General features: G+C 44.8%; 1 pseudogene; it reads left to right on the top strand.

Moving 5' to 3' along the window:
* Positions 1 to 3378: 3378 nt before the first annotated feature.
* LOC121280650 lies at positions 3379 to 3506 on the top strand (annotated as a pseudogene).
* The last annotated feature ends 4103 nt before the right edge of the window (positions 3507 to 7609 follow it).

Raw genomic sequence — 7609 nt, 5'->3', positions numbered from 1 at the left:
TGCAGCAGATACGGTGCACCTACTATTGTTTCATTGTGTCAATGTTTGTCCAAGTCTCTGATGCATTAAGCTGAATTAGATTGAAGCTGGTACTGTATAGAAGGTATTTTTGATGGCTGATGATGTGATGACCAAACGTTCTTGTCTAACTCCATTATCACCTGTGGCATCAGTGCAATTCGGCTTCATATTTCTGGGGCGCATGGTGAGAGAAAGTTGTTAAGGAACTGGGCATTTTATTTCCTTCCAGTTAACTCAGCAATTAGGTGGTCTTGTGACTCAATAGGTAGAGCCCCTTCCTCTGAGCCAGAAGCTCCAGGTTCAAGTCTGACTCCAGGACTTGTTGGGCCTAGAGGGAGCATTGATGATGTGGTTCGGCTAGTTGATAATCAGCTTGCGACCAATTCCAGCGCTTTCTCACTTATTCTCCAAAGGTTTTTAAAAAGGTGTATGTGAAGATACAAAAAAAACCCCTGAAATTCAGGAGTTCCTCATTGGACATTTTGACTAGCCTTTGTAAAGGCTGTGGGCAATGGTACCATAATTGATTGTTGAGGTCAGAAGTACAGGCATTGTAAATATATTAAATATTATCCCTACATAATTTGCAGCTTTTCTCCTTGTTTCATAAAATAGATTCTGTAAACAAACTGAAGAATGACATTCTCCAAATCCTTGCTCAATGGATGGTAAAAGGAACTTTCTAGTACATGACAAGAGCAAGAGAAGGCTAGCCCTGATTGTTAGTCCAGGACACCATACTCAGAGGATCGTTGTGAGATAGGACAACATTATCAATAGCTTAAATGGGAGGCATTGGCCTTGGTAACAGTTTGTACTATGTTAAATTAGACATATTCTTACATAATTGTGAATTTATTTAATCTTTCTGAAGCTTATTTTCAATTCTAGATCCATGTGATAGATGCAAAGGCACAGTGTTAAATGATCTGCTTATGGTAAATGGATTAATACATTTTTGAAGCCTTTAAAGGGTTCTTGAGGGGAAACAAAAACCACCAGAAAAAGAAGCACACACAGAGCAGATGATTTTATTTGAAGCGACTGTTTCTTGATAGACAGTATACCGGGAAAAGGGCACGCTACACGAGGGAATCCATCAAAGTCTGACTGAATTTTCAGCTGAGAAAGAGTCCAAGCACAACCTTTGATGAGTGCAGTGTTCCTTCTATTTCCATCACATTAACGCAGTACTGACTTAGTATATGGTTGAGCACAGGGCTGCTCTAGGGAATACTTGCCCAGCACTCAGAAACAGTTTGGAACAAATCATTTATTAATGCAATGCGCTGCTGTATTTCCCAAAGTGATGATGCGATCATTTGTGACTCTGTTCAACAAACTATTAGCACACTACTCTTGGATGGATTGAATTAATCAGTATACGGACCCTACTGTCTATCAGGAAGATCCTTATAATCCTGCAATAAGCCGAGTTGAATAGAATTTCAAACAATTGCCAGTCCCAAGTTCAATCTCCACACCGTTAATGAGCTCCAGATTCATTTATTCAGTTGTGCAAGCTCTGACAGTGGTTGGCATGAATCGGAATATCTCCTCCTATCCAATTTACACACTGTCCAATTTTCACAAGGACAACTTTAGGCCAAAAGGTGCTCCTGATGCTGAAGGTGGAGGGGGTAGTGGACTACTTCCATCTCTGGAGACAGCCATTGGCATATTGCAGCCATCCAGAACACTTCTACCTGAGGAAACTCTTGGAAGCATTACATCATGAGGAAGTAGCACAAGGATTATCTTGTCAAAGAACTAATGGGTGACGATGTTACCATTATAAGAAGAAGAGACTTCCCTTAATATCTCATTAAACACTCACTTTTCCAGAACTGCTTCATCCAATTCAGGGTCACAGGAAAGCAAAGCCTAGCCCAACAAGCACTAGGCAGGGTACATCCAGGATAGGGAACCAGTCCATCACAGGGCACACACTCAACAGACAATGTACTGTAGCCAATCCACCTAACCAGTACATCATTAGACAGTGGGAGGAAACCCACACAGACACAGGGAGAATGTGTAAACTTCACACAGACAAGGTGTGGTCAGAATTGAACCCAGGTCCCTGGAGCTATGAGGCAGCAGCACTAACCACTGGGCCATCATGCCACACCTCATTGAATGCACTTTTTAATATTTGATCAAACTGGTGTAACTGTTCACACTAAGTTAGAATCTAAATTAACAACCTTTCTCATTTGGGAGTCCTACATCTTTAACAGTATCATGAGTTTGATGGTCAGCTGCTGCCATTTCTCAATCAGTTATATGTGGGTGCAAGGAGATATTTTGTGTGAAAAATGTCCAACCTGTTATTTGAATTCTGGCAATTCTCCTCAAGGCTGATAAAAGAGCAATGGATAGAATTTTACAAAATTGTTACCCTAAACTTTGCTAGTCACTTCCATCTACAGGCTTATTATTACAGTACTCCAACCTGCCATCATCCACAGTCACTCTTAGATATGATTTCAAGAAAAACCTTACTAGACACAGTAATGGACATGGCCCCAGAAAGATCTGGCATCTGCTTGCAATTTTTGACATGCAATTTCTTCATACTTTTATCTTTTTAATGCCTTGGTCCAAAAATCCCTTGGGTGTAATCTGGGCAGCGATGCCTGCCTGTGCCCTCCAGAATGCAACCTGTTAAATTTTTAGGGTTAAGTTGGAGGACACTCCATTTCCTTTGGGGCAGCTTCAACCTTTACCTGTTCCCTACAACTGAAAAATCTATCTGTCACTCGGGAAGGTGGGAAGGGGATTTGTCCAAAGCCATGTCCACTCTATCTCTTCAGAGAGTGATCCAGCCGACTTCCCTGACCTGGATTCCTCCTCCCTGGTGGGGTTCACTTTCAGCCTTTCAAGACCAGGGTGCCTCAACTCACTCAGAAAATCATCCTCAAGGCCAGATCCAGACGAAGGAGCTGCAGTGAGGATTCCCAGGGTGGAATTGTCCCAGATTTTCACTAAGTGTGAAAGCAGGCAGGAAAAAGAATGTTTTACCCGCCACCTGCAATGGTGGCCTTTCACACCACATTGTCCTCAATCCTGCCTCATTATTCACGCATTCCTGGGAAACACACCGCTTCGATGGCGGGCAGGCTCTCATTTTCCCACCACACTGTCAGCTCACTGCTTCCTCACGCCGGGTGGCATACTTAAAGTGCAGCCGTGTGTACACCTCTCAATGCTTCCAGCCCAGGACTACTGCACAGAAATGGCCCCAAAAGGCAAGTAGGCTGCAGCTCCTTGGTTCAGTGACATGTCCCTGAAACACCTTTTGGATGCCATGGAGGCCTGCTGTAATGTCCTCTATCCCTGCTCTGGTCGCAGGAGGTCCAGCAGCGACAGTATCATAGCCAATGAGGTTTATCCAAGGCGTGATTATTGCTTATTGAAAACTTTCCCAATACCCCGCTTGAAATATAGCCAGCAATGGCAATTTTTGATAGTCTCAACGGAAAAAAAACCTCATCACTCTGGCTTGGGAGACAATGGCAATGGTGCTCAGTGCCAATGCCGCACATAAGGAGTTGGCCATCCAATGCAGAAAGAGAATGAATGATCTTGTCCGTACGGCCAGGGTCAGGCAACCATCTCATCACTCTAAACTCATACACTCACAAGCCCATCACACATTCACTGGCATCTCACTCACTGTCAGCTCAAGGGACATCACCACCTATTCTCACACACACCCTCACATCTCCAATTGGCCTCATCTCCTCTGGAGACTGCCTCCTCAGCCATCACAATCTTAAGGCCACTTGCACAGTTCAACATGTGTGCCCACACACACCCTTCCTCAGTACAGCCCTCAACCTGCAGCCTCTTCTCTTGCCTGTGGCCACTTCTCCCCCTTCCCCAAGCAAAGCCCTAGCCCTGCAGCCATTGAAAAGCCCCCACCTTATGGCTGGTCTGGTAGGTAGGGACTTGACTGTGAGCCCCCCTAAAAGTGAAGAGGTGCTGCCTGCAAGGCCTGGTGCTGATGACCGCAAGTGCTGCCTGAAGCAAGGGAGACAAACAATTCTCAAAGTTCCGAGTGAAGTGCAGCTCTCCAAGTTGCTTATGCACAGTTGTGCAATCATGCCAACATGCTTGGATGATCCAGTGTGGGGGATGATTCCGATGAGCTGGGCTTATGATATGTAGATATATTACAATGAAGTTCCCAACGTTGGATGGTGGGAAACGCAGCCCGTCATTGACAGGCAGAGCGGACAATTGCAAACTGGTTTCATGATGACGGGAAACCGATTTTTGGCCTTCTGGCCACATTGTCCACTCACACTGCCAAACACGCCCATCGCCAACGAGCACAAAAAGTTCTGCTCCCAGTGTAGAGAATCACCACTTCAGACTCTGCCTCCAGCCACATTTGTCTTACCAGGCATGGCAGAAACTCCAAAAATGGCAGAGGCACAGTGCCACCAGATTTTGTCGTTAGCTGGGCGATACCCCACCACGAGGGGAGGCTGCCAATTTCTTGAAGGCGGCTGCCCTGCGTCGGCCGGGCGGTGGTCGGGGAGGGGTGGTCTGGTACTTACGAGGGAGAGGGGGCCATCAGATCTGAAGACTTCACCCTCCAAAGATGGTGCTGTGGGCATGAAAGGCAGCACCCTTGGCTCCAATGAAACCCCTAGAGAGGTTTCCCCTCCATTTTGAGGCACTTTCACCATCTGAGAAGATTGGTAAGTCAGTACTGCCTACCTCTCCTGATGGGTCTGCTATGGCCCTCGAGCTGCCAGCCCTCTGAATGGATCAGTATCAGGAGCCCGCACACTCTCCTTAATTAGACAGCAAGCCCGCAGGCAGCTAATTAGGGGCCTCCTTCAGTAAATTTGCAGAGCTGGTCTCGCTGCTGGCAAGTGTGGGCCTCAGAACCCACTTTAGGTTCAATGTCAGGCTCTCAAAGTCCTTGGTAAAATTTTATCCTACATTTCTGAGATAAACTCCCATAGTGTGAATTCATATGCTGGGAACATGAATAAGAAAGATCTACTCTTCATTTCTCCAGATTAATTTACTTTAAAGGCCTTTATAATTCAGTACTTCACTAAAAATCAAAATAAATCCATCAATTCCATCCTCCAAGTGAGAAGTAACAATGAACTTAGGCTTAGTTCCTCAGGTCCCTTGCATGATAATGAGCAGCAAAACTCTGCCACCAGTCAAGACAGAGCAAGACTCTATCCCCAGTCCATTGCAATTTCTTTCACTTCAGCCCAGGTGGTGTCCTGCTCATGAAGGTTCTCCTTAACTGCACGTCATCAGGTCTTCTTTGGCCAGCCTCGTCTTTTTTTTTCCATGCATAATGGTGTCTATACTACGGTCACTCTGGTGGGGCAAATGCCCAGGAGGCGAAATATGTGTCTTGCTCGTCTCAGTCGCCTCTCCCTCAGGATTTCCTGCAGGCGTATCTGATCAGTTCCCTATAGCACTTGCTGTCTCTCCATGTGATGCCCAGAATCATACATAGGCAATGTTGGTGAACGACGTCCAACTTAATGTGGCATCTTCATTGTTCTCTTCCATGTCACACTGGCATAGATCACAATTGGTAGCACTATGGGCATGTAGCGTCACAGCTTCATGGCCGTTTTGATGGTGTGCCACAATGGACAGGAGGGCAGATAGTGAATCATCAGCCTGATTCACTTCCATCCCGACTTTTATTCCCAATGGCTTCAATAGGTTAAAAAAATTGGGAAAGCAGTAAAATGGCTGCTGATTGGCTACCGCAAGTCTTATGCTAGCTCACAAAGTCAAAATGTGCTGCAGTAGGTCAGGGAATCAGCATCACAACACATCTCTTCCTGCAAACATGTGTTTGATGAAATCAGCCTGAAATGATAACTAAAAAAAAATGACAGATGTTTTATGATGATTACTCTGATAAAAGGATGTGCTGAGAAGAATTGCTGTTGAGGCACTGGTCTCTTTAATCACACATTATTCAGTGTAGGTCATTAAAATGATGATGATTATTTTTTCATTTTCCCTGGAGTTATTCAGTTCCATGTATCCTGGGCAATAAAAATATCACAAACAATGATGTGTAAATAATGGATAAAAAGGCAAAGTGATGTTATGCCACCAGCACACCCAGCCTACATGGACATGCACTTCACCAGTCGATAGGGTTTCTCTGTTGTGTTACTTGACAAGTTATTGCACGAACAGAAATAAGCAACAGAAGCTCTCACAGCAACAAGCAAGGCTCTGCTGACATTTTAAATTAATGTACAGTGCAGTGAAGTGTTATCGGTTTTTAAAGAGGTTTTTAATCCCCTTCTCTCTTGCGTATCTAGCAGCCAGGGGAACTTAACATGTAGTATTCACTGCCTTTTCCTCAACACTAAATTACTTTCTTTTGTGAATTGCAGAATTCTTTTTTATTTTACTGGGCTCCCTTCACATTAATTGTGTGAGTATAATTGTCAATAAAACCTGACCAAAATAATGTAATATGGCTTTTATTAAGAGCATTGGCAGTGACCAAGAGAGTTGAAATGTTACTGTAAGATCCCGGAGGGGTAGCATGAATTTGCACTGCTGCGGGATATGTAGCACCAAAAAATGTTTGCTTCTTACTGGAAGAGAGAAGCAATACTTAATGGTGTCTCACCAGGTACATGCTTCAGAGTGGTATTGCCAGTGACATGGGGAAAAATTACTGACAACGTCCAACCACCCCACCCCCAGCACCTCCCACACTCCCTCCCCTCCCACCATCTAGTCTTTAAAAACAACTGTCATTTAACATAGGAAAAGCAGGAGGGCAATGAAACCCTTAGCAAACAGGTTTGTTAGATCTCAATTGGGACCCACCCCATCCACTACAACCCAATCCACTCCCTTCCCCTTCTTGAATATTACCTTGTGGGCAGCAGCTCTTGCCCAGTCTTCAATATTTGTCAGGTGCTTGTTTTGTGCCTTTCATTTTATCTGGTGAATTCAGCTGAGGGCACAGCCTCATGATCAAGGGGGCATTGGCTGCTAGAATGGGTGGCCTACCACCAGGCTTTGCCTGTCATTTGCCAATAGCACAAATTTACCCCATTGTCTTTCACAATACTGGTTCCCGCACAGTGTCAATGCCAGTGTTGCTGAACAGTCAATGCATGGGAACTGTGGTTCTGAGACAAACTCAAATGTTTTGTGCTTCCAGAAATGACCCCATCAGTTTGCGTAATATTCTGGCATCAGATCTCTCTTCACCTTCTCCCTGCAGCTCGCGAGCTTTGAAGCAGCAAATGCTGGGCAGTCAGGAGCACTGGGGGTCAGTTAAACTTTGGGTGATAATGTATAACAGATGATATTGGATCAGCCATCCGTTATTCATTTCTTCCAATTTTCACGTCCATTGCAGACAACAGAAATTAAAACCCAAGGTATGTTTACTGGCTCAGTGGTCCTATTCTCAAACATTTTACTTGATTTACCAAAGTCAAGACCTCCCTAGTGTCCATCAGCCATGTCTTAGTCCTTGTAGTACCCTAACCAGTTATGAACCACCTGATAGTCTGCCTGCAGTCCCATCCTCCTTTCCCCAAACACACACATA

Source organism: Carcharodon carcharias, chromosome 7 (assembly GCF_017639515.1).
Source record: "Carcharodon carcharias isolate sCarCar2 chromosome 7, sCarCar2.pri, whole genome shotgun sequence".
NCBI classification, from domain to species: Eukaryota; Metazoa; Chordata; class Chondrichthyes; order Lamniformes; family Lamnidae; genus Carcharodon; species Carcharodon carcharias.
The sequence above is the reverse complement of the archived record's forward strand: the minus strand, read 5'-3'. Positions and strand labels throughout refer to the sequence as shown.